This window comes from Lissotriton vulgaris, chromosome 1_2 (assembly GCF_964263255.1).
Source record: "Lissotriton vulgaris chromosome 1_2, aLisVul1.2, whole genome shotgun sequence".
NCBI classification, from domain to species: Eukaryota; Metazoa; Chordata; class Amphibia; order Caudata; family Salamandridae; genus Lissotriton; species Lissotriton vulgaris.
This window is the reverse complement of record NC_141686.1, coordinates 242,081,694-242,108,941: the sequence shown is the minus strand read 5'-3', so window position 1 is coordinate 242,108,941 and position 27,248 is coordinate 242,081,694. Positions and strand designations below refer to the sequence as shown.

The window sequence follows — 27,248 nt, the reverse complement described above, 5'->3', positions numbered from 1 at the left end:
CTTGAGTTCCTGGGCATGAGGACCAGAAGTCCGGAGACAGAAGGCAGCAGAGTGTGAGGGTCTGAGGCCCGTGGGTGAGAGGGGCTGAGGTCCAGGAGTGTGAGGGCCTGTGGTCCGGGGGTGAGCAGAGTGTGAGGGTCCGAGGTCTAGGGGTGTGAGGGCCTGTGGTCCAGGGGGTGAGCAGAGTGTGAGGGTCTGAGGTCCAGGGGTGTGAGGGCATGTGGTCAGGGGGTGAGCAGAGTGTGAGGGTCTGAGGTCTAGGGGTGTGAGGGCCTGTGGTCCGGGGGTGAGCAGAGTGTGAGGGCATGAGGTCTAGGAGTGTGAGGGCCTGTGGTCCGGGGGTGAGCAGAGTGTGAGGGTCTGAGGTCCAGGAGTGTGAGGGCCTGTGGTCCGGGGGTGAGCAGAGTGTGAGGGCCTGAGGTCCAGGAGTGTGAGGGCCTGTGGTCCGGGGGTGAGCAGAGTGTGAGGGCCTGAGGTTTAGGGGTGTGAGGGCCTGTGGTCCGGGGGTGAGCAGAGTGTGAGGGCCTGAGGTCTAGGGGTGTGAGGGCCTGTGGTCTGGGGGTGAGCAGAGTGTGAGGGCCTGAGGTCTAGGGGTGTGAGGGCCTGTGGTCCGGGGGTGAGCAGAGTGTGGGGGCCTGAGGTCTAGGGGTGTGAGGGCCTGTGGTCCGGGGGCGAGCAGAGTGTGAGGGTCTGAGGTCTAGGGGTGTGAGGGCCTGTGGTCCGGGAGTGAGCAGAGTGTGAGGGTCTGAGGTCTAGGGGTGTGAGGGCATGTGGTCAGGGGGTGAGCAGAGTGTGAGGGTCTGAGGTCTAGGGGTGTGAGGGCCTGTGGTCCGGGGGTGAGCAGAGTGTGAGGGTCTGAGGTCTAGGGGTGTGAGGGCCTGTGGTCCGGGGGTGAGCAGAGTGTGAGGGCCTGAGGTCCAGGGGTGTGAGGGCCTGTGGTCCGGGGGTGAGCAGAGTGTGAGGGCCTGAGGTCTAGGGGTGTGAGGGCCTGTTGTCCGGGGGTGAGCAGAGTGTGAGGGTTTGAAGTCTAGGGGTGTGAGGGCCTGTGGTCCGGGGGTGAGCAGAGTGTGAGGGCCTGAGGTCTAGGGGTGTGAGGGCCTGTGGTCTGGGGGTGAGCAGAGTGTGAGGGTCTGAGGTCTAGGGGTGTGAGGGCCTGTGGTCTGGGGGTGAGCAGAGTGTGAGGGTTTGAGGTCCAGGGGTGTGAGGGCCTGTGGTCCGGGGGTGAGCAGAGTGAGAGGGTCTGAGGTCTAGGGGTGACAGAGGGTGCGAGGGTCGGTGTGTAGGGTGCTCACCACCAGGAAGCAGGGTGTGCAGGCCTTGAGGCTTGGGTGTGCTCGTGCCCCCTGAATATTGAAACCTCAATATTGAGCACAGGATTTCAAATTAAAATGTTGATAGGTACGTTTAGATTTCCTATCCCTAGCTCCACACATACTTAGGACCTACATATGTCTTCGGGGCACGTAGACTGGCACTGCTGTGCTCCCTTACACGCGTGCGCCTTTTAATATTCCCAGTATTCTTGTCCCACATGTTGGTGGTGTGATATCAGGGGTTCAATCCTAGGGGTGGGGGGCAGCTGTCACTGGTGCAGCAGGTGCAGTGGCACAGGGGCTCGCGGTGTCAGGGCCCCTCCCCTACCCTCCACATATGACTGTGTCCTTATCTTCTATCTAAAGCACAGCCTGTGTGAACGAGGATTTGTGCCTTTTGACCTGTGTGTGTTAGTATGTCAGTAGTAATTGTGTGGTCCATTGTTAGGGCAAGGCCACATCCTATAAACAATGTTTTGGTCCACCGTCTAAAGCATTTGAATTTTCCAGCACTATTACATGTGGCTTGTAAATATATTTGGGCAGCCGCTATTCAAATTTGTCAGCCATAACAGCGGGTAGCAGCCAGTATTTTCATTGGCATAGCCTACAGTTCACGCCTTTGGGACCTTATAAATGTTTAGCCATGCAACACTTATTGTTGCACCAAGGATATTGTTAATGTTTTTCCTAGAGAGAGATCAGAGTTTAGTGTATTGGAAGTTTTGACTCATGGAAAGGTAGCAGAGAAGGTTAATGTGTCTGCTGCAAACAACATGTACCTGATGCAGATCACAAAATGCTGTAAATAGGTCAGTCAGTCACTGCATTTCTCAGATAAATCATTTTGTCACTTGCAGTTCGTAAGTAAAAATCCTAACATACAACAGTGAACTATTGAAAACTGCAAGGTTAAAATGGAACCCTTAAGCGCCCCCCCCAGCCTATGTCTTTGTTTGATTACCCTAATGTCTCAAAAATAAATTGTTATATTTTTTTTCCAGCACCTGGTAAAGCCTGACAACCTGAACCTTTACCTAACTTTTTGGGCAATTTTTGGAGAAAGAACAAGAGGCCCCAACCTCCATCCCGGCTACGACCCAGCAAACAACTGTGTTCAAGGTACAGAAACAGATGATATTTTTTTCAGATTGGAGTTAGGGCTATGTTTGTGGTCACTCACTCTACATGGTGGTTGGAGTGGGTGCACATTCTGAACATTGTACCGTGACTGGATGGAATTTACTAATACTGAGCCTGCCCTTAGTAGCCCTGTGCTTTGGGCAATAACGGTTATTATAGGCACTATCTATCCTTGCCTTTTTAAAGGCCCTCAAACAGTGTCTGTTTCAGTGCCACTATGGCACACAGAGGAAGCAGCCAGTCATGCTGTATTTTTTACCTATCCTGTTGTTAAAAGGGGAGCGTTATGTAGTAGAGTAGGGTCTGCTTTTCTATGGTCACCCCATTTTTTTGCTTTTTGCTTTACTGGTTTACAACGTAGAAAGGCTGTGGTCCTTCCAATCAGACCCACAGCACAGATGTTCTCTCTCTAAATTCACACAATGTACTTTAGATGCATTGCCAATTGGGTATTGGGTCTCTCTTGTGAGTCCCTGTATAGTGTACCATAGGTACCCAGGGCATAGGTGCACCCAAGGCCTACCAGGGGCTAAAGCATGTTTTATGTACCACCCCTGGCTGGCCATTCAAATGTGCTGTTGCAGCTATATTGCTGTCCTGCACAAGATATATGTATTTGTACTGAAATTTGATATTATTGCACCAAATTTTATACGTTGTACTTTGACTATTGACAGGCTTCTTTCATATTGGTAAAGACAGCATAGGCAAGATGAATACGGCACAAGAATTAATTACACGGTCATTTCATGCACGCCCACTGGAAGATAAACTACAGATAAAGAGGTTAGGACCTGATCGACCTGACCTACGTATCATTAATGTATATGTATATTTCACATTGTTTTCAGCCCTGACGAAGCTCCCGTGGTTGGGGAGCGAAACGCGTTGGCTGTCCTGTGCACTTTGAAAAAAACGAAGATAAAAAGAAAAATCAATTTTGCACAACTCTGGCCTCTTGCAATTTACTTTACGACTGGTGCTGCCTCCACGCTTTTCAAACTGTCCAACCTCCAGGACCTGCTGTGGTTCGGTCCCACTGGAATCTTGCAATTTACTTTACGACTGGTGCTGCCTCCACGCTTTCAAATTTTCTATCTGGATTCCAGTGGGACCGAACCACAGCAGGTCCTGGAGGTTGGACAGCACAATAAGAGTGAACATTTTGTGGAACTTTGGAAATTTGAGGTGCTTGCCGTGTGATCTGCTGTGGAGACTCCCTCTTTTCTTTCACAAAAGCTGATTGGCTTACAGGGTGCCCTTCAAGAAACAGACTGTTCTCCTTCCCCTGCTTGCTGTTTAATGGTGACTTTCCTTGGACAAGAGAAGGAGTGATAGACTTGAAGCATCTGTCTGAAAAAATAAAGAAGCAGGCACACACAAGAAAGCATATGGAACACGTTACAAGACTGGGATTGTTGGGAGACGCACCGATTGAGCAGCACATAAGCGATGCATATCGCCAAACAACACAGAAACACAATGAAACAGTTAATAGGAATAGACACATACTATCAAAAATAATTGATTGCATTCGTTTCTGTGGTGCTTTCGAACTCGCATTGCGAGGCCATGATGAATCGGAAGGTTCCACAAATCCTGGAATATTTATGGGTCTCGTAGATTTAGTAGCAAGCATAGACAAGGAAATGGAAGCACATTTAGCAAGTGCTACAGTCTTTAAGGGCACCTCTAAAACAATACAAAATGAACTCCTGGAGTGTATGCTAGAAATAATGAGAAGCAATATTGTCCAAGAGTTGCAAAATACAGACTTTGTGGCTATTGAGGCTGATGACACCACTGATGTGGCCACACAAACGCAGTCCGTATTAGTCTTTCGGTACCTGGACAAGAGCTATAATGTTGTGGAGAGGTTCTATGGTTTCACTCATTTAAAAAAACTCCACTGCAGAAACCATTACTGCAGCTATACTGCGTCAACTCAACTTCATTTTTCCAGAGCTGCAGCAAAGAAAAAAACTTATTGCACAAAGCTATGATGGTGCGTCCGTAATGAGTTGAAGCCATGGTGGTGTGCAGAAAAGAATTAGAGATGTCTACCGAAAATGCTCATTATGTGCACTATCACGCACACCAACTTAATCTTATTATGCAACAGGTAGTAGCAAAGATCTCTGAGACACAAATTTTCTTTCAGGATGTAGGAGGCATGGCAGGATTCTTCTCACGTTCCCCAAAAAGAATGGACGCACTTCAGGAGATTGTGGACAAAAGGGTTCTGAGGGGAGCCTCAACTCGTTGGAACTATAACATACGTACAGTCCAACTAATATTTCAATATAGGGAGGACCTTGAGCAATGCTTTAAAGCCATAGAAGCCAATGAAACCTTTGATTTCAAAAGTCACAGTGAAGCCCCTGGCTTTGCTAGAACACTAAAAGATAGAGAGTTTCAGTTCTTTCTGTTTTTATTTGAAAAGATAATGACAAAGGTCGAGAATTTATACAATCAGTTGCCAGGATGAGACATGGATACTGTCTCTGTGAAAAGATATACCACGGAGTTTGACGCAAGCATAAACACAGTGAGAGATGAGGTTGACAATTTAGGCAGCCAACTGCCAGCGGCTTCAACTTTTTCAAACCAGAGGTAAAACATCTCCACTCTGGTCCGAAGTGCCAAAGAGATCTGTGACATTGTAATTGTGCAGGCACAAGAGCGTTTTGATTTCACAAAACATTTGGGGAGTGCCGCATTATTGCAAAGTAAATACTTTGAAAAATATAAGAATCCTTCCCTGAGCATGCTCTGCATGAGACGGTGGAAGCTTATTCGATGCTCAACCAAGAGGACCTGAAAAGTGAGTTGACAGTAATGTACTCAATGCCTGTGTACCAGAAAGCCAAAGATGGCAGGTCTTCGCTGTCTTTAATTAATGAACTTAATATGGAAAAGACATTTACAGAGACAATAGCTTTACTAAAAATCGTCATTACAACTCCTATGACAACCTCAGAGGCAGAACGATCTTTTTCCGCCTTAAAGAGGATTAAGACATTCCGGAGGAACACCATGCTTCAGGAAAGACTCAATGTGTTGGCAATGCTCTCTATAGAGAGCAAGCTTGTTCAAAATATTGCTGACTTTAACGTTCAAGTAATTGAAAAATTTGCTGCGCTGAAAGACAAGCGTGCTGAATTTAAATACAAAAAGTAAATATGTTGAATGGTGATAGTTTGTGACCTGTTTAGTTGGTTCTTTTGTTGTTTGCAGTTTAAATCAAAAACGTTGTTTGATTTGTCGTTTGCAGTTTAAATAAAAACAATCTGTGAGGTTCTCAGCATTGTATCTTGAAGTTTGTGATCAAGCTCTGTTGTTATACTGAATAAGCAGCTACCTAGTACATTATATGACAGCTCTTTAATAATGTAATACCTGCACTTTCACAATTGCTTTATTAACCTTCCTGCTTTCTCAGATTTGCTTGAAAATGCACCATTTTTCCACTATTTTTCAAAATTTTCTCGGGGGAAATCCCCCCGAACCCTCCTTAGGGGTTCGGGCTCGCACGCTACGATCGCGCGCTACGCTGCAGTATGATTATCAGTTTCCGCCGCACCACTTTCAAATGTCACCAACTGCCACTGTAGTCAGCTGTGATTCAATGAAGGTCATTTCATGTTCTGGTCACAGTTCTTTGAAACTCGGCTTTTAACAATATGCCTTGGCAATTGCATTTAAATCAACAAATACTTTCACCAAAACATTCTTCAATCATAAATAACAAATCAGGAAGCAATCCGCTATTAACATATGTATATAAAAGGCCAACTTACTGGTGGAGTTGTACCAGATATCAAGCTAAATCCATGCAATTCAAGCTTGGTCTACCAAATCGATTAAACATGTATTTGTCAAAGCACCTACACAAAATAGTTAATTGAAAAATGCAATAAAACAGCACAATACATTCAAGAAAGTCAATGTGGTCTTCATGGGCAGAACACCAGGTAAAAAGTAGGTGCACAACTAATGTAGCTGTCAGAAGAGGGTAAAAATACGCCTTTTCATTTAAGTAAAATAATAGCAAACAGAAAAATATGGATTTTGCAAAAAATTTGTTTGGAACCAAATTTTTTTTACGTTCCTCAAAATACTCCTGTTAGGAGCAAAATCTTTTTTTACTATTAAAAAATAATTGTTGGTACCAAAATTATAATGGATTGAAATACCGTCACCACAGTCAGCCCTTGAGCCCTGCTTGTGCTGAAATAGTGTCAACTTAAGTTTAACATAAAAAAATTAAGTAGAATACTTCAGTATATTACCAATGAAAAACGGACTTAAATGCCATGGGTTGCAATCTAGTAAAAGTACATTTTATTTTACTTAACATTATTTAGACTTGTTAAACATTACAACGTTAATTTGTATCTCAGCAAAAGCACCACGCCCCTGCCTCCTATTCGATGATCAATATGCTTCAGTGCAGCACACCGGAAAGGCCTGGGAATCGCATTATTAAATCCAGCCTTTCATAAAAAAAAGTATTGAAAAAAAACAAGCATTGTCATAGCCAATAGGTCTCGCCTTTGGGATCTTATAAGTGTTTAGTTATCCAGCACCAAGGATATCTTGGCGCAACAACATCAACTGCTGCATGGCAAAACACTTATAAGGTCCCAAAGGCGAGACCTATTGGATATGCCAATGCTTTTTGTTTATTGAGCCTGGCCAATGGTGGAGGCCACCCAGAGCGAGGTGTCCCGGCTCCGCGCTCTCTTCCTTCCCTGTGACGCAAACTGCTCGGGCGCCTGGAGCGAGAGGACTTTCAGTCGCTGTGCGCAGCTGCAAGTCAGCCCGGAGGAGGCAGAGGCCGTCTTCCAACGGCTGGACACCGACCGCGACGGGGCCATCACCTTCCAGGACTTCACCATGGGCTTCCACCGGACCCAGGGCTCACCCTGGCTACAGAGAGGAGGACAGGGGGGGACGACACGAGGGTTCCCAGCGAGCCGCAGGGCGAGCAAGGGGGAGACCCCTTTAGCCCAACTTCTTTAACTGGGTTTTTGTATTTCTTTACCTTTCATGTAGCATGCCCATTATTCTAGGTTTCATTTTGAAATGTTGCTGATGAATCCTCATGTTTTTTCTACGTAACCATTCTGGCATAACGCCATGTTCCCGTGTAAGCGATTGTTGCAGAAATGGTTTATTCATAAATAAATACACATGGTCACACGGATGTGATATCATTTGAGGCTTACGTTCTCCATTTGATTCCTTACTGAAATAGTCACGGTATACAATAAAAGGTTTGTGAAGTCTTGAACAATGTCTACCTGATTTTTTATAGTTCAGAACAATAAGCTGGGTGCGGCACATTTGAACCCCTGCTTCCTTTCCTGGCAGCAGGTTGCCAGCAGGACACGCTGTGCCCTTGTGGGTTCAGACGTCCTATCAGCAGTGCAGTTTTGTGGTTTAAGTCACTTGGGCTTTGGTTTTTTATGTGCAGGAGGTTGCAAATTTGTAGGCAGTTCGGAGAGACCTAAATTTACAGTGTGCATAAAATATTCATCTGTGCCCGTGCACTGTGCGTCGCTCGCTGGGGATGCAGGTGTTTACAAACCACTAGTTTGCTTGTCTTGTAAAAATGTGTTCACTGATTCAGTGTTGTAGCAGTAGCGCATGGTCCCTTATTATGCCTCATGTTTTAGGCAGCCGGCATCGTATTTATGACGTATACAGACTATTAAAGCTGCCTTGTTGAGAGCAGCACTATCAATCATGCTGTACACATCTGCAGAGATCTACGCAAATAACATTTTCCTGTTTGAGTGGTCATTTATCCCGAACAAGGGGCCTCATTTATGAGGCTGTGCGTCACTTTTACGCCGCCGGTGCGTCACTTTTTTGTGACGCTCCAGTGGGGTAAAAAATGCGCCTTGTTGCGCCATATTTACAAAGTGACGCATCTAGGTAGATGCGTCACTTTGTAAACCCCTTGCGCCACATTATACTTGCGCCAGGTATAATGTATGCAAGGGGGGGCGTACTGCCGCAAGAAAGGGTCGTAGAAGTGACGCGAGTGAAATCTATGAGATTTCACTGTGTCACAGCAGGCGTAAGACTGACGCAGGCCCTTTCACATTGGGCTTGCCCCATGTGAAGGGACACATTGCTGGAGTTGTGTCACTTTTGTGACACACTCCAGCAATGCGTCACTTTTGCGCTTACAGATACGTCAGAAATACTGACGTATCTGTAACTCCTCGCGACATGATGCGTCACACATTAAATATGACGCATCAGGAATGACGCACGGAGTGCGCACTGAGAAGTGACGCATCGCTGCTTTCACGCAGCGATGCGTCATTTCTCATAAATGAGGCCCCAGGGCTTTTGCAGACACTATTGCCATATGGCCCACCTTTGGGGTCATTTGTTTATGCAGGCCTTACGTCAGCTATTTTCAGTGGCCTTAGTCAGGGCCACTGGAATTATGCAGCTGGAGAGGCCCAAATTATGCAGCAGGGTTTGATAAATTATGTGGCAAGCAAAGGCAAATTATGGAGCACATTTGGAGAAAGTATCACTTCATTATTTTCACATTTCTAAACTTGTTAACACTGTCTGGTGTTAACCTGGGCTGCTATGGGAATTCACAAGGGCATATTATCAAGCTCATTATCGCCGCTTTAGTGGCAGTTTCCTGCAGATAAAAGCGGCGATAATGTGTCGCCCTTTCTTGATAATATGGCCCTATGTTTTAAATACCATTTGAACCGATTGATCTCAAAACAATTTTTTGTTAAAATCTGCGGGGCAGATTTACAACTTCTGACGCATTCCTGCAAATCCGCAAGGATGCGCCATGAAAGATGCGTCACGCAAAACTACCTGTGAGCCAACATGGATGCATCACATTTACAATGTGGCGTGCCGTGGCGCACGGAAAGGCAGATGCGTGACGTATCTGCTGGCGTGATGTTGGCGCAGTGCGAGAGTCATGTCACTGGTGCTACGCAACTCCAGCACTGTTCCAACCCGGCCTATCTCCAACATGCTGCGTCAAGCCTTACGCCTGCTTCAAGCAGGCCTAAGGTTTTGACGCTGCAGCGTCGGAAAAGTAACAGAGTGAAATCTTTTAGATTTCACTGCGGCACTTTTCCGTGATTTCCTCCGACGGAACGCCCACACTGCAACAGAACGTCCACATGAAACCTGACGCAGGTTACATTTGGCGCAGTGCTTTACAAAGTGACGCATCTGCCTAGATGCATCACATTGTAAATAAGTTGCAACGTGGCTCATGGTTTACGCCACCGCTGCATCACAAAAGTGACGCAAAAGCGGCATAAAAATGGCTTGTAAATCTGCCCCTGCATACTATGCAGTAGACAATGGATTATGTAGCAAATCTATAATTATATGAAAATCGCTGCGGCCGCATAATCTTATAATTCCAGTTGCCTTGGTACTTAGTGTTGCACTAACTCTGAGCACAACTTCACTGCCAGGCATCCCTGCTACTGACACATACTCTTGTACTCCGCCCCATTTGTGACGTCTGGCATGGCACTATGATCCTCATTGAGCAGAGCTGGTGGGTGACGCACTGGAGAACATGCAAGTCACCAAGCATCTCTTTCCTAAGCCTAGACAGCAGACTAGCAGACAGGCAGTCCGCTGAAAATGACCCTAATCTGGCACTGGAGGAAACAGCACCTCACAGCCGATTCGCAAGTTTTAGCACCCTCACCTCAATAGAAGTGAATAAAATGTTACTCTCCATCAAATCTGGATCCCCGTATGACCTGTGTCCGCTAACAATCTTACACTTGGTCTCTGGGCCAATTAGTACATATTTTACCCCTCTATTAAACCAAGTGCTTGACTCTGGAATATACCCGTCGGTATGGAAACAGCCTGCATAAGACCCATTTAAAAAAAAAACTACTCTAGACCCAACGGACGTGAAGAACTATCGACCCATCTCCTGTCTTCCAGTCACAGCAAAAATCCTCGAGAAGGCGATAAATCAGGAGCTAATGCAGTATCTAGACACTAACAACTGTCTAGATTCCAGCCAGCATGGCTCGGGTCATGTCACTCGACCGAGACCACCCTGACCACGGCAACGAAGGAGATTCGCAGACAGGTGGATGGAGGGGGCAAAGCCATCCTCATTCTTTTAGACCTCTCGGCTGCATTTGACACCGTGAATCAAACGGTGTTAGTAAGGTGTCTGAGGGTCGAGGGGATTGGGGAACTGGCTCTGTCCCTACTCTCTTCTTTCCTGGCCTCTAGGCAGCAAGTCATACATTGGGATAATATGCAATCCGAAGCTTTTTGCATGCCCTGTGGTGTCCTGGAGCAGCAGCGGTGCGTCCATTAGGGCGTAGGGGCGTAGCCCCACTAAGCCCTGGACGCACCGTGGTGGCATTGCTAAGCTTAATAAATATAGCTGCACTAATTCGCCGATGCCATCAAAACATAAACACTTGAGGCATACAGAACAGGCTGGTAAAACGCAGCGCGGGAGTGACACGGATCTCGGCCGGAGTGCGCAGGGGGTGGGCGGGGCTGCTGGCCTGCTGCAGCTGCTTGAGTGACAGTCTGCAGCAGGCCAGCACTGTGCGCACGAGTGTGCCGGGCTGATACTTGCCCGCGCATGCGCCGATGCCAGAATCAAAACACTTCAGGCCTAGAGACGGGGCCGGGGGTGCGGATTCAGCCGTCCGGGTTTCAAAGGCTGCCCAGGGCGAGCAGCTAATGTGCCCCCCTAGCGCCAGGATTGGCTGGTCCACCACGTAACATCCTTATTGGATGCCGGGCGTGGGTGGGGGCAGAGTGGCGCGAGGAGAAGCTGGCAAGCAGACCGGAGACCCTGGCATAGAAACTTCCCTTGGCCAATGCCGGCCCATGCGTGAAACTAGTGGGGCACTTTCATTTCAAACTGTCTTCCTGTGACTGTCACGTGCAAGAAGTGTTCCAGACTGCAGTCAAAGAGCTCGGTGAAGGCCGGGCACGCTGTGAGCAACAGAGGCCCTCTCAGCACCTTCAGATGCGTAACACGATGTGAAACATGCTGCTCGTCGCCCGGTAGGGACCCAGCGCTTTCCCCATGTTCTCTTTCAAGTGTTAATTCTTGTATGCATGATGCAGCAGCCAGAGGAAACTGTTGGCAAATAGGCCCCTGCTCCCGACCTGGTGGTTTTAATTACACTGAACTCTTAACTTAAGGTGACGGGTGATGATGGTGCGGAGCCCTGGGGCTAACGTGTCACCCAAGCTATGTAAATATCAAAAGGGCGGGGTTAGGGGGCTTATGGGGCCCACATGGGGGCAAGGGGGGGGGGCAGAGAGAAGCTGGCGTAGGTGTGTGGGTGCTCCGCTATCCCGGGCAACATGGAAATGTACATTTAAAAAATATGTATTTGATGTGTTATTTAGAAATCTGGCTGTATAAACTCTGATGTGTTTTTATTATTGGTGTTGTGTAAAGCGCCAGCATCTCCCTCGTAGCGCTGGGAAGTCTTGGGCGCTATGGTCCCCAGTGCAGGCCAGGGTAGCCTGCTGCCATGGCAGCAGATGTGGGGAGAGAGTTGGCGGTTCTGCAGACGTTGTTAGGGGTCCGTTACATCCTTATAAGACTAGATGACTCGGGGATTGATTTAGTAGTGTGGATAGCTCCTTCTTGAAGAAGCGGGTCCTCGCGGAGCTAGCCGCATTAGATTCCACCCAATAAAATACATCCACAGAAACCCTCTAGAGCACGCCCCTTCAGGCCCTTCACCCTCTGTGGGATAGAAGAGGGCTGTAGCTCAGCTGGTGGTACGGGTGACACTGCACATAGAGGAACACTGGGGCAACCCTGTGACGATGGGGCCCTGTACCGTACCAAGGTAATTTGCAATGAAGTAGCCAATGGATGCATGAACACACCAAGTACGGGCCGACTCAGCCTTCCATCCTTCGGAGTCTGGTTCGCATAATCTTTGATGGGGGAGGTGCCGAGGGGCAGTTGGCCTCATCTAGAGAAGCTTTAGCTTGTCATTGAAACTCATTTAATGGGCAGTAACTGCGGTAGGAGGGGCGGGGGGGGGGGGCATTGCACAGCAACACACACAAATGTGCACTCGCACAACGAGAAGCGGCGCGAACCTAGGAAGGTTAGGATTATAAAAGTCTATACATGATAACAACGAGGGTCAGTGAATTGCAAGGTCGCTGCTACCAGGTCAATTGCTGTGCAAAGTATGGCAGAGCAGAGGTACATTTTCTCTCAACACTGCCCTGCTTTGTGGGCGGGCAACCACTTGCAGTGACGCCACACCCACAAATAATTATTTTTTTTAGGCTGTCAGCAATTAACACCTGCGGATCAAGGTGCCCGCTTTGAATTCTGCCCGTTTTACCTATTTTTTCATCCTTTTTCCCAGGTTTATTTTGGCAAGTATGACTTGCCGAAATCTGTTCGAGTTAAAAACAGCTGGGATGCGATGACTGATAGACAGTTCGAAATATCGAGGATCGAAATTCAATCCCAGCTTGTAGTCAGTGCCTGTGTCTCGGTGACAGTCGTGATATTTTGTGAATCAAATGTTGGTAATTGATCATAATCTCTCCTAAATACTGTACCACTCACAGTGCTCAACTAATGTCACCGAAAAGCTAAGTACTGCATCCCAGGAGGAACCGTTGTTTAAACTACAAAAAAACGATGGATTGCAATGGGCGCTTAATTTGAGAAAAGCTAACTTTTTGAGTAAGTTTGTCAACATTACTGTCGACTGCTGCATTACATTTCATGAAAAGCATCACAATTACTAATGTGCGAAAAGATGGATGGTTTGCAGGGGGGAGGGGAAGGGGTTCTGGATGCATGGAGTGTTCTTTAGATAAACTTTCTTAAAACATTACTGAGCAATGGAGAGAAAGGAGCTGCTGGCCTCTCCATCAGCATCAGTGTGAGAAGCTGCCGCGCACTTTGAGCAGGTGACTGCGAGAGTGTAATCACGGGCCTCTGCCCTCTGGAGCCCATATGCCTGTGTATTATAATGAGTATGCGTAACGGCGTGATCACAATCTTTGGAATTACTGGCTTTCATAATAAATTCACTCCAGTATCTGCAATCCCAGACACATTAGTCTTGATTTCCTGTATTGTTCTTTCAAGCATGCTCATTATATGTCGGTGGTCTGGATCTTTTTAAACAGGGACAGGCTGGGAAATTAGATGTTATCTTCTTTTATTGCGGCGTGTCCTAAACAAAAAAACAAATTACAGATGATGGGAAAGTCATCTATCATGTTTTATAATTGGACCAGAGAATAAATGCTTGAAACGTCGTGCCTCTGGTCATAGCTATATAACTCACTCGAGGTAAATATGTATCCAAGACAGTGGTCGAAGTGGAGAAAAAAAAGTAGGGGAACTGTGGGTGGAGAATCAGGGGGCGGGAATAACCGAAGATTGAATCAGTGGGCGGAGTCAGGGCGTGGCTAGAAATAGCAAAACATACCAATTTTTAGCACGTTTAGCATTTCACGGACCAGTTACTGCTTATAACGTTATTTAATTAAAACAATGGATAAACATGTTTGAGGTTTAATTCAGGAAAAAGCAAACACTCATAGGGAATACAGGTTTATGTAAAGCGTGTGAAATATAAGCAGGAACAACATGTTACCTTAATGCTTTTACTCAATGTTCAGAAATCCATGATTATTTTTTGTCTCAAACATTGAGGTCATGAATACAGGGCTCCTCCTGTACACATGTGTTAAGCAGGGCTCAGAAGAGAAAGGGACTCTTCAGGAGAATCTAGACTCACGGAAACCCACAAAGGCTCCTTCATATTCATGTCGCCAGCTAGCTGCTCAATCATAATATAGCAAAAAGAACAACTGAATGCAGAACAATATCATACATTCACCCCAGTACAGAGATCTGGGCCTAATTCCATTGTTTCTTTGCTCACCATGCCATTCCAGTTTGGAGCCAGCCATATGCAAATCAGTCTAGATTCTGCGCCCAATGGGAACAGTCCTGCCCCCTCCCTTCTCCTGCCCCTGTCACCGCTCCTGCCCCCGTCACCGCTTATGCCCCGTCACTTCTCCTGCCCCCGTCACTTCTCCTGTCCCTTCACTTCTCCTGACCCGTCACTTCTCCTGTCCCCGTCACTTCTCCTGTCCCCGTCACTTCTCCTGTCCCCGTCACTTCTCCTGTCCCCGCCACTTCTCCTGTCCCCGTCACTTCTCCTGTCCCTTCACTTCTCCTGTCCCTTCACTTCTCCTGTCCCGTCACTTCTCCTGTCCAGTCACTTCTCCTTCTCCTGTCCCGTCACTTCTCCTGTCCTGTCACTTCTCCTGTCCCATCACTTCTCCTGTCCCGTCACTTCTCCTGTCCCGTCACTTCTCCTGTCCTGTCACTTCTCCTGTCCCGTCACTTCTACTTCTCCTGTCCCGTCACTTCTCCTTCTCCTGTCCCGTCACTTCTCCTTCTCCTGTCCCGTCACTTCTCCTGTCCCTTCACTTCTCCTGTCCCTTCACTTCTCCTGTCCCCGTCACTTCTCCTGTCCCCGTCACTTCTCCTGCCCCGTCACTTCTCCTGCCCCGTCACTTCTCCTGTCCCGTCACTTCTCCCGCCCCGTCACTTCTCCCGCCCCGTCACTTCTCCTGTCCCGTCACTTCTCCTTCTCCTGACCCTTCACTTCTTCTGTCCCTTCACTTCTGCCCCGTTCACTGCTCCTGTCCCCGTCACATCTCCTCCTGTCCCTGTCACTTCTCCTTCTCCTGTCCCTTCACTTCACTTCTCCTTCTCCTGTCCCTTCACTTCATTTCTCCTTCTCCTGTCCCGTCACTTCTCCTGTCCCCGTCACTTCTTCGAGTGGAGGATAGGCACATTTACTTATTTTGCTTGGTGTGCATCAGAGGTTTACTGCAAAATGGGGGGCATTCTAATTTTTTGACTACTCCCTTGGTTGGAAGGAGCAGTGAAGGCCGCTCTTTTAGGGAGTGCAAAGCACACTCTCGTCACGTGCTGCTTGCCATTATAAGTGTAGTTCAAAGTTCGGGGCATTTTGATTTTCTGGCTTCTCCCCTGAGCAGAGCCTCACACCTTAAAGGCCACAGGATCGCAGAGGAGGGCGTAAGATCACGTTGTCCTCCAGTTAAAGGGATCTGGCAGTTTAAAGGAAAACCCCGTTCTCTTTATCAAGACCTGTATTTCGCACAATCCCCAACAATAGGCATCCCACGATGTTCCCTTGCTCAATTACGTCTGCTGGGTGTGAGACTAATTTAATATTCGCCGGATTTCCCCTTTAATACATCACGTACCGAGCAGCAAAACACACTTATAAAAACCCCGCTTAGAGCACTCAGTAAAATATATATTCCATAAAATGCATTAGAAGAAGCAAGCACCCTCGGGCACGCCTTTGACAGCCACAAGTGTTTTTACAAGTATACTGTCTATAAACATAGTTTGATCGAATATAATGCTTTTCCTCGCCTCCTCCGCGTCGTCGACGTCAGGGTTGTGTTTTCCAAACAGCAGATTACACTGCCCACAGCGCACCTCTCACGCCCCAACGGGATTGTTTTAAAGTTCTGACTACACATTTGCGGACCCATCTGGTATATTTGTTGCACAATGAGCCATGGCCTGCACCCAGATACCAGAGACACCTCATGCAGATCTCACTGGCATATGTTAAAGGCAGGCAGCAGGCGGGCGCATTGTCATTCCAAAGGGGATAATCAGCCTCAATTGGAATGACAATGGGCCTGCCCCCAGTCTGTGCGAGGTCAGGCAGGGGCTGCTGCAGCCTCTGGAGTTCAACAGAGAAGTGCGAGCAGCCCCTGGAAGCTGAAAAAAAAGTTATGGTTTTTAGTAGGACTATTCTCTCCGTCCCGGGATGCTTTTTTCAAAGAAAGAAGTAGGGGAACGGGCTGAAATTATTTTTAGAAGTAGGGGCACGCCGTGCCCTTCCGTCCCCGCCCACTTCTACCGCTGATCCAAGACAGCTTGGTGATATCATTTGAAGGAAGCTGGCGATCTCTTACGCTGATGATTATATGCACTTCTGTGAATCACTCGGCAGGACACTTGTTTACGTTTTCTCGTATGTAGGCCGAACTAATTGAAGCATCTTCAAGGAAGGAAGAACATTTCTTCTCGCATTCAAATGTGTTTGGTTGCTAATTGGGGCGAACCTAAGCGAGTAACAGGGTCCGTATAGTAAACTGTTCTAACAGATTCTGTACCAAAATTTCAAGGTAAAAAATATTGCGTTACAAAAATATTGCGGAAAAAAAACTGAGGCCATAAATATAGAGTGTTGAAACTGGCCCATTCTGTAGGGTCATCCCCAAACTTTTTGCCTCCTATTTGTCTGTCCTTGTTTCATTGGCTAAAGGATTCTGGGCACTTTACCACTGCTGATCAGTGCTAAATGACATATGCTGTCTGTATAATTTATGATATTGATTGGTTATCCATGACTGGTCTATTTGATTTACTGGTAAGTCCCTTGTAAAGTGCACACTGTGTGTCTGGGTCTATAAGTCGGATCCTACTAATGGACTTGCAAAAAGAACAATTGATGGACAGAATGTTGAACAATGTCAAATATTCACCCCAGTACAAAGATCTGGGCCGAAATCCGTTGTTTTTTGTTCCCTATGCCATTCCAGTTTAAACCCAGCCATATGCAAATCAGTCTTGACCGTGCTCCCAATGGAAACAGTCCAGCCTGAACTGCCAGGCTAGGATCTTGCAACACTGGTTGTGCCACCCACATGAGTAGCCCTTTAAATGTGTCTCAGACCTACCACTGTAGTGTCTGCATGTGCAGTTGTAAACTGCCATGTTGTCCTGGCAAGTGCCAGGCCCAAACCTTCCCTTTCCTTACATGTAAGGCACCCCTAAGGTAGGCACCAGGTAACCACCATGGGCACGGTGCAGTGTATGTGAAAGGTAGGACATGTAATGGTCTGTGTAACATGTCCTGATAGTGAAATATTGTGTATTTTGTTTTTCACTATTGAAAATATATCTGTAGGGACAAAATAGGAAAATGGAGTTTAGGCTCTCTGAACTCAGAATTTATTAACACACCTTTTGGTGAATGTTGTTTTTAAATTCTGTGTTTGAAAATGCCCCTTTTATAAAGTGGGCATTTTCTTACCTTACTATTCTGTGTGCCTCCGACTGTTTGTGTATTTAGCAGCTGGTGTTTGAGTGACAGGGGCTGAGAAGTACATTCATTCTAGACAGTCACTGGGGGGGTTGATATGTTTCCTGCCTTGCCTGGGTGACGTATCGCAGGGCTGAATAGAACTGGTCCGCATTTAGAGTGGTGGGAGGAGTTTCGCTTGCATCTGAATAGGCTTTGCCTTCCTTTTCACAATGTTAACTCGCCCCCTGTGGTTATGCTGCAGTAGGCAGAACAGGACTGGTTTGGACTGGGTTCAGAGACCCTTACACAAAGAGAACAATGATGTTTTGGGGTATAACTACTACACCTAAAACCCCAGGACTTTAGATTACATCAAGAAACAAGAAGACCCTGCCAAGAATAAGAGTTATGTTATGTTATGTTATGTTATGTTATGTTATGTTATGTTATGTTAACAAAAGCTTATAAAGCACACGGTCACCAACGGTTTCATGGCGCTAATCCTATGTAATAGCGTTGCGTACGGACTATTAGTAGGCTTGCTTAAACAATCATGTTTTCAAGGCCATTCTAAAGCCCAGAAGGTTGTCACAGCTCCTAATTGTCAGCTGGAGAGAGTTCCAAAGTTTGGGGGCAAGGTAGGAGAACCTACAGCCTCCTTGCTGCTTCAGTTTGATGGCTGGGATGGTCAGTAGATGTAGGTGGGCTGATCGTAAGTTGCGCCTAGGGACATGCTTTGTGACCATGTCGTTGATGAACTTAGGGCTCTTACAATGCAGCGCCTTGAAGGAAAGACAAGCCGTCATAAATGGCGCCCGTTGCGCCATTATTATTTTAGCAATCGTATGAATGGTCTCCTTGCCAGGTAGGTCACTCCCCCACCACACAGCTCCGCCTGTGCTGCCCTGCTGCTGCTGGTTAGTGCTCTTGCCTCTGTCCCCCACTGCCTCCTCGTGGCTGTGCCAGTTTTTCCTGTTGTTGCCCTTTTGCCCTCTGCCTTCTGTTCCCTCTGTTCCCCTCTGTGCCTGATTCTGTGCCCATTTTGCCTTCTGTTTCCCCTTGTGTGCCCCCTTTCCCTGCACCCCATTGTTTTGCCTTCTGTTTTCCCTTGTATGCCCCTGATTCCGTGCCCGGTTCTGTGTCCCTCGCCACTCCTGTTCTCCTCCACTGCGTCCCCTGCAGCCCCGCCCCCCTGACTGACCATTCGCTGCCCCTGCCTCCCGCCTCCCAGCTGCTCCTCCCTCCCACCTCCCCATATATGACGGCCTTTCCCGAGTTGAATATCCCAGAGTATGCCCCCAAAAAGTTTTAATTTAGTTGCCAAACTATTTCCATTGATGTGCTGAATTTCTTAGGCAGGACCCGCACAGCGCAGTGTTAATGTGTTCACAGTTTCTCCTTTGCTGTCTAGGCATTTCAAACAAATGTGAGTAGGCAGTGTGCACGTTAAGGAATTGAAACTGTTCTCCTTTACTGTTTGAATGAAGTAAGATCTTTCCCAAAATGAAGGTAGCCTACGTGGTTTCCCCCTTTCTCTGCTTTGTGTGATCAATTGCACCTTTTTCCAATAAAACAGCTACTTCTTAGTACCTCGTGCAAACAGGTTGTATTTTTGTAAAAATAATTATACAGGTTAAAATATCCTGGCTAGCTGGTGTGGGTGCTTGTGCAGGTGATCATGGGAAATTCCTTTTCTATTTTATGAACTTTAAAGTATTATTAGGGTTTGGTGTTCCATAAGGACGCACCAGATCGTGATGCAGAATCGTGGAAACTCCTCCAGTGTCATTGGAGTGTTTTTTCGACTTTTCCAAAGACAACTACGAGAGTCTTCCTCCTCATTGGAAGTTGATTGTTTACCGAAGGTTTAGCTTATCCAAATGCTCTGCCATCATGCTCTGCCATCATACATGGGTTTGAACAAGTTCTGGAAGGTTCTGAGCAGCATTCCTGTTCATTTCAGGTACATCATGGAGCTGGTTACCAGTGTCCAATGGAGGTTTTTGGAGTTATCTAGCATTTCTAACTATTAGCTACATTTATATACAATTACACATAAAATGTGTATACAGAAACCTAACAGATGCAGTTGAAATTGTTATCCTGGATTTCACCAGAATTACAAATTGCCTTAACATCTCTACTTTGGAGACCCGGAAATGGGTTTGTCTCTTAAGCGTAAGAATGGTGCTTATTTCAGTGAACCAGGGCTTTCATTGAGATATGTACCAAATAATGTGCCATATGGACTGAATCATTGGTGGTATGAGGTGTGAAGCAGGAGGAATACTAATGCCCAAGCAGTCATTTCACACTTCTCAGAGGTGCTTTATTAACCTTCCTGCTTTCTCAAATTTGCTTGAAAATGCACGATTTTTCTTCTTTTTTTCAAAAATTTCTTGGGGGGGGTTATCCCCCCAAACCCCCCTTTGGGGGTTCGGGCTCGCTCGCTTCGCTCGCTCGCTGGCGTGCTGTATGCAAATCACTTTGCGCCCCACCACTTTCAAATGTCACCCACCGCCCCTGTCCTGGAGGGGTCTGCACTATCACCCACACTGTTCAATGTATTCGTTGCTTCACTTGCTGCACTTGTATGTTTCTCAAAGGTGAACCAGCACTTATGATTGTTTAAGCTGTTGTTCAATAAATTGCTAATTTTCCTATGGTCGCCAAAATGTTCTAAACTGTAACCTTGCACATATGTCACCATTAGCTTAGGTTCCAAAAGTTGTTTCATTGGGACACCTCTCACTATTGTTTAATTATTGTTTGTTGTACAAAAGTATTTTGATTGCCAAACACTATGTATATATTGTTTACCTTACTTAATATATAAACAACTGTATAAATTGACTGCATCCTCGGTGTGTGTGGCCAGCTTTCTTTTTGACACCAATCCAACCCTGTTCGTTGCCTTGTGCACATTTTATTACAAAACCTTGTATTACTCTACATGGTGGCCAGCAGAGGCAGTTCAATGTCTGGTTCTATCCAATAAAGTCAAGAATCTTGAGGTCATTTTTGATGACCAGCTTAACTTTTCGGCCCAGATCAATAGTGTGGCCTTTTCCTGTTTCTTCATATTGAAGCTTCTCAGGAAGATATTCCCTTTTATCCCGCAGGATCTAAGGAAATCTGTGGTAGTTGCCCTCATCCTCTCACGGCTCGATTACTGCAATGCGCTATATAAATAGGCATTGATAAAGACCAGAGGCTAAAACTACAATCTACTGGGATTAACGTCACATGTCTGCGGGCAATGGCCACCCGGGCTTCACCGTCAACATGGAGCAGTCCTAGCTGGTTTCAGGTGCCTATTAGAATAAGGCTTATAGCTAGGGCTAAGTTGTGATGATGTCACGTGACACAGATGACACCCAATGGGAGAGCGAGTATGTTCTAAGACGCGGACTTCCAGGAAATCCCTATTGTGCAACGGAGCTCCCGAATCTGCAAAGATCTTATGTAAAACACCGAGATTTAAACATAAAGCATTTAAAATAACATCCGTCAGCCATTTGTTGTGAGAAACTTTCGAGTTTCTTCATTGATAAAATCCAATCTATACAAGACAGCTTTGACCATGAACTGCTTATCCCGCTGAACATGGCTGAATATGGCCAGCTCCAGTCATTATGCTTTTAATCCATCTTTCTGAATTTTCTACGGTTGCTCACCAAGACTCACTGACTATTTTGAAATCTCTGAAATCTGGCTCGCCCGCTGACCCTTGTCAGGCTCGCTTTCTGGCGGCTGTGGCAGAAGTTGTTAATCCTGAAGTTAAGTCACTCATCACTATGTCCCTCCAATCGGCCACAGTCCCGCCCGAATGGAAGCAGGCCAAACTTCTCCATCTGCTTAAAAAACCTTCCCTTGACCCGGCCAACCCGGCCAAGTATCGCCCTATTTCCCTCCTTCCAGCGGTTGCTAAGGTATGTAAAAAGGCGGTCTTTAAGCAGTTGGCTAATTATGTAGAGACCTCAGGATCATTGCATCCCGTTCAGCCAGGGTTCAGAGCTACTTATAGCACGGAGACAGCGATTGTGGAAATATCAGAAGCCATTAGAGAATGCTTGGGTGGGTGAGGGAGAGCGGCTCTACTCTTATTGGACTTCTCTGCCACCTTCGACGCAGTGCCACACTCACTGCTATTAGCGCGCCTCTCGAACATTGGTGTCATTGGCCCTGCGTGGGACTGAATCAAATAATTTTTGGCTGACAGATCCCAGCAAGTGTGGCTACCTCCTTTTTCATCAAACCCACAAAAGGTGACTACTGGAGTACCTCAGGGCTCTACCCTGAGCCCCCTCCTTTTTCAATGTATATGTCACCCCTCTTTTCTATCTGGCTGAGGAACTGAGAGCAAAATTCATCAACTATGCAGTTGACACCCAGCTCCTCTTCACTTAGAAGGACTCAGATATTTCCCCAACAAAATCTAAAAACTGTCTATCAGCCATTTTCAAATGGCTTGTAGCCGCCCATTTAAAGTGCAATGAGGACAAGTCTGAAATCCTCCTATTCGGGTCCTTTCCCCCACAGTTCAGGGAAGCACTCTGGCCGCCAGAATATTCACCCCCCAGATCCTCTGTACAGGCAGTGAGGAACCTGGGCATTTGGTTCGAGGAAAATCTCAGGTTTTCTACACATGGAAAAAAAATGGCCGGTCTTTGTTTTGACAAATAGAAGACTCTTAGGAAGTTCCTACCTCTATTACCCAGGTCCGCCAAGGAGTTGGTCACCCTCGCTCTGATCCTTAGCCGCCTTGATTATGCCAATGTACTCTATATGGGCCTACCGGGATACCAGCTTAAGAAACTCCAGGTGATACAGAACACTGCGGCAAGAGTTCTGATGGGTATCTCGGGCAGGTTTATTGTCTAATATTTTTTGCAAAATCTGCACTGGCTACCAGTGGCAAAAAGAGTGAAATGTACGCCCTTACGATGGCCCACTCAGCCCTTTATAGTCTACGGCCTCTTTATCTGAGGAAGCGGTTTAGTTTTTATACTCCTCGAAAGCATCTGCATTCCGTCGCACAGTGCCTATCTTCGATCTTCCGCTTTCGGCGGATAAGAATTGGAGGCAGCGCTCTATCCTTCAAAGCAGCCGAAGCTTGGAATTCTCTTCCCCTTGAACTGCGCAGCATTCACGACCCCTCCATGTTCAAGAAAAGACTAAAAACCCTGCTGTTTTCTTAATGATAATTTCCCCCATACTGTTTCTACTACTGGCTCTTCGCGCAAGGACACTCTTAAGTAGCCGTGCGCATTATAAATCACTTCAACATAACATAACATAACATTAGTTCTTAACTTTTGTACCATGGAAACCCTGCTGTGGAAAGTTAATTCTATTTGGAACCTTAATAGTGTTAGCACATTGTAAGAGAAAAAAGAACATAAGCTGGGATATAAAACACCCTTTCACATTCAACGCATGCAGTGTGCTCCGATGTCACCTCAGTTGTTCCGTTTGTTTGAGGCATGGGCGGACGTGCATCATGGCGAGGCTGCAGGGAGTGGGCGCCACCAACCAGGAAAAAAGTAGTGCGTGATACTAACCTATATGGCCCATCATGCACTAATGCATGATGGGACATATATCGGAAGAGGATGTGGTCTGACAGCTAGATTGTCGCAGGGATTCCGTGCTCAGATAGAACTGTGCGTAGAGGTTTGGGACCTCCGTGAATTAGAGTGTGCCAAAGCTCACCTTAGTGCCCAAAAAACCCCTACCAGACTAGCCTACAGTGTCTCATTGGTCATCCTAAACGCCCAATGCTTAGACAAACCAGAACATGAACTTAGTACACCTCAGGTAACGTGGAGCACATGAACACTCTTTCGTTATACAATCATTTCAATCCAGAACAAGGAGTAAAAGAGGACACGTGCATATTTGAAATGTTTATTCACTAATGCAGTGTTCTTATGTGCAGTATCTTAGCTAATACAAGCAAACATATTATAAGAAACAAAGTAATCAGCATAGTCACTAGTCCATAGAGCACAAACGGTGCAAGCATAGTATTATGCTAAAATGAATAGGGTTTAACAAAACCTAATTCTCACCCTCCCTAGCTAGTATAATATATTATATCTAAGAAGGTCTCTTGTGGGTTTTAGCAGAGCGGCCCCATACCTGAAGATCCTAGTGTTAAGGGATCACATCATCAGCAACCAGCTCTCTGCGAAGCACCATCAAGTGTGTTTTAGATGCTCTCGCGCAAAGCAATATAAATTGCGCCTAAAGCCAGAACTTGACTGCAGCTGCATGTATGTTATGTCTAGGGACGTGCGAAGATCAGTGCTCATAACAACTACTGTGTTGAGATATCTTGAAGGTTTCAGCACTCACTGTACAGACACAGCTCTCCAAGCAAGGCTGATATCAGTGTAACAACATAATATTCTCATATGAACCGAAAACATTTTACTAGGCTCAAAGCTAAAGCAGCAGATGCATGTCGTGTGCAAAAGCAGCAGAAAGGAAAAATGGCGTTTAAACTCACAAAAAGCTCATGCTAACTTAACACAGTAATCAGGCTACATCTATCCATATATCACCCTCCCTTGATCCGAGCACGTATCAGATAAGATAAGATAAGATAAGGGACTCAATTGTTGAAAGCAGAGTTCAATAAAATGCTCAGTTCGAAATCGAGTAGGTGAGGAAAAAAACATTTGTCCTCAAGAGAAAAACCAAAATCTCACCAGCATGACATTGTGATGTCCACTGTTAGTAAAGCCAATAGGTCTGTTTCATCAAAAAAAATGTCCATAAGAATTCGGAAACATTTTGAGAAAAGGGAAAAAAATTCACATCAATGGCTTCAATAGGAGTCAGCCTAAAACTGAGAAGGCGAAATAAGCAGCAACCTCTTCCAAAAGGAAGTCACTGTTATCATCCGAAAACAACTCAGCCATCCAATTTAATAGAGCGAAAGAACATAAATGCTCTTCAATTACCGGAGCCTCTAGTATCATCAGAGGACAAACTCGGTGGGTTCTCAATGAAGCTGTGTGCCAAGAAATCTTGCGCCGCTGCGAATATATTCCAACGACCCAGAACCCCATGCATCGCTGCAAAGGCCATAATCCCTCCGTCAGAACAAAGCAATTCATGAGCAACTAAGGGACTCATGAGATGATCATAATCCACTTCAGGAGACACCAAATTGCAGAGACCCAAATCCAGGGCCCCCATGAAATCACAGCTCAGGCAATGAAATACAGGCTGGTCACAGGTGAAATAGGAAAATCGAAATGATAATCCATATGAAGCACTCAAACTGGCAAGTGGCTGCACACCATAGAATTCAAGCATCCTGTTGTGAAACAGCACTAACAGCTCCCGCTCGTTTGCGAAGACAGGACGGGCATCCATTTTGCAATAAAAAAAATTATAACAAAAACCCAGCAGCCAATGCCAGCAAAACAGGAAGTCCACCAAATAGACCAGAGAATATCGAGTGAAGGAAAGCAGGAATGACTCCAAATATTTTCTGGAAAGAAGTCACTAAGCCACCGCTTACTACTTTAAAAAAATGAGCCAGCCCCGAAGTGGAGGATGCGTTAAAGATTGTGTGAATCAGCTCACCAAAATGTAAAGGAAGGTCAGTATTCAACAAAGCATGCACTTCTGTGCGGGTGTTAGCAAAGTGAAGGACAAATGTTCCGCGAGCAGATGTCAGGGCAACTTCTTTTTGTGACAATAAGGCTCTTATTCTGCTCATCTTATTGAACTCTGACTTCAAGGCCGGAATTCTCGGCCAGATGGAAACATCCAGCTTCCCATGCGGGGGCGGATAAAGCACATTCTTACAGCAAATGACACGCTCACTCACTGTTACAATGTAAGCTATGCCTTTCAATAACCCACAACAATCTTCATTGTTTAAAAGTAAATAACTCCCGTTAACTAATAAGGTAAAAGTCGGGACTATAGCAGGCACCGGTGTACCTTTTAAAACACATGCTAAATTAGGGCGGTCCATGTTACATGAACCATGCAATTGGAGGTGCCTACACATCAACGAGTGATCTGGTGTTTCTGTACACTCATCTCCATTCAGATATACCTCTTTCCCATCCGTAAGGCATCTATAAGTAAAAGGGAGCGACCAGGCTTCATGTAAGTAGGAGGCACCGAGGCGCTCATATCTGCCTATGGCAAAATACTTCATACAATTTGAAAACTGGAAGAGTGAGAAAGGGAGAGTAATCACTCCGTGGATTAGCCACGTTGCAGCCGTGGCCTCTGCCAATGAAAAGGGTAAAGACTCTAAGCGTTCAATGTGCAACATCGAAAAAGAAGCATCTCTCATGGAAAGCAAACGCTGTTTTTCAGTCAAATTAAAAGGTGCAAACAGAGAAGTGACATTAACACAGGCCCAAGGCACTTTACCATTTTTCAGCGTCTGTAAGGTCCACGCAAACTGCATTACAGAACGCAATTGATTTTGACCATGGTACAAAACAGACACTTCATCATGTATAATTTCAACTACAGACGAGACAATATTATCTAATGTATAAATTCGGGAGGAAAGGGTATTAATGCTGTTGTCCACAACTGCAAGTACTTTTTCTAAATTAGCTTGGTCCATGGCCCTAAGGCGGGTAGCTCCTTCAATCAGTGACGTTTTCCAGAGTTCATTATAAATGGAATAGATCCATCTTTTTGAGCTACCTTTAGCCGGGCCTTAGATGAAATCATTTAAGTCAACCTCGTCAGTCAGTTTAGACAAATGTAAATTTACCGACTCCAACGTAGAGTGTTTGAGCCAATTCTGACATAATTTGCCTACTGAATAAGTGGTTACAGAATGGTCACTCTCAAAACGGGGATCTATTCTGAACTGTGTGAAACCCTCAGCCTAGTCCAAAAACGATGCTGGCACGAATCTGCACTTCTGTGCCACATCAACAAACCCTTGGGATCCAAACTGGATATGTTAAAGGATGAATTTTGCAAAAGGGTCTGCAACTCTTTAATTGAAAATTTAGTTGAATTTTCCCAACCCGAATATTCTTCCAAATCAGGGAAGGAAGGAGTATTTAATTTTTTAGAAGTAGCCAATCCAAAGCATGTTGTCTGTGAGATGCTAGAATTCAAGAACAACATATGATTTGGGATGAGACATGCATGGTGCAAAGCCTCAGTGCCTTGTACCTGCCAACTTTTGGAACCCCAAACTGATTTAAGGTCAATAGTTTCCTTCCACAACTCGTAGCCACCAACAGCTAACTGGTCTAGAAAGGACTTCAAATACAGTAACTTAGTATCGGTAAGTCTAACTTTGGAATTGGACTTGTCTGTCATCCATACTAATATAATAAAGAGAGAGCCAAAAACCTTTGAGGCGGGTAATCTCAGGAACCACAGCACCAATCACAACACCCAATACAGCGTTGGAAAGGGCAGATGCAGCAGAAGGACATAGGCTATGCAGACGCCCACCATATACATTTAAAAAGTAAAAGAACCGTGCCAGCAAAGTAGTCCCTTGTGGGCGTGTCTGCGTTGTGCTGTGGGCTTGTGCTGTGGGGGCGTGACAAATGCTGGGGGCGTGTGGTACGTTCCGCCCTTCGGGCTGGACTGTTCCCATGAGGCACAGGGTCAAGGCTGATTT

General features: G+C 46.1%; 1 long non-coding RNA gene across 1 annotated transcript in view; it reads left to right on the top strand.

Moving 5' to 3' along the window:
- Positions 1-2,350: 2,350 nt before the first annotated feature.
- LOC147736423 (uncharacterized) overlaps positions 2,351-27,248 on the top strand; it is a 67,374-nt gene continuing 42,476 nt past the window's right edge. Inside the window, exon 1 of the long non-coding RNA XR_015307617.1 lies at positions 2,351-2,435. This is a non-coding gene — a long non-coding RNA (uncharacterized LOC147736423). The remainder of the gene's footprint in view (positions 2,436-27,248) is intronic.